Consider the following 346-nt stretch of genomic DNA (forward strand, 5'->3'; position numbering starts at 1 on the left):
ATTAAAAATTGTTTGCATAGTTTTGGCACATGTGGAATATCAGAATTATTACTTATGTACATCTATATAAGTGTAATAGTAATGTCTGATGTATGTCCTTGTAACTACTTCGCAGAGTGTGGATGGATCTTCACCAAAATTTGTATGGAGGTTATTAGGTCCATGCGGGGGATACATACAAATTTTGCGTTTTGCGGTTTTTACCACTACTTCGTCCTCTGTTGATGGATCATCACCAAATCTGTCGTGCAGGTTTGTTGAGTCCATGCGGAGATACATGCAAAGTTGCGTTTTCACATTTCATGTTCTGCAGTTTTTATGGGCGTTTTTTACAATTACATATAAG

This window comes from Limulus polyphemus, unplaced genomic scaffold (genome assembly GCF_000517525.1).
Source record: "Limulus polyphemus unplaced genomic scaffold, Limulus_polyphemus-2.1.2 Scaffold3405, whole genome shotgun sequence".
Classification (NCBI taxonomy): Eukaryota; Metazoa; Arthropoda; class Merostomata; order Xiphosura; family Limulidae; genus Limulus; species Limulus polyphemus.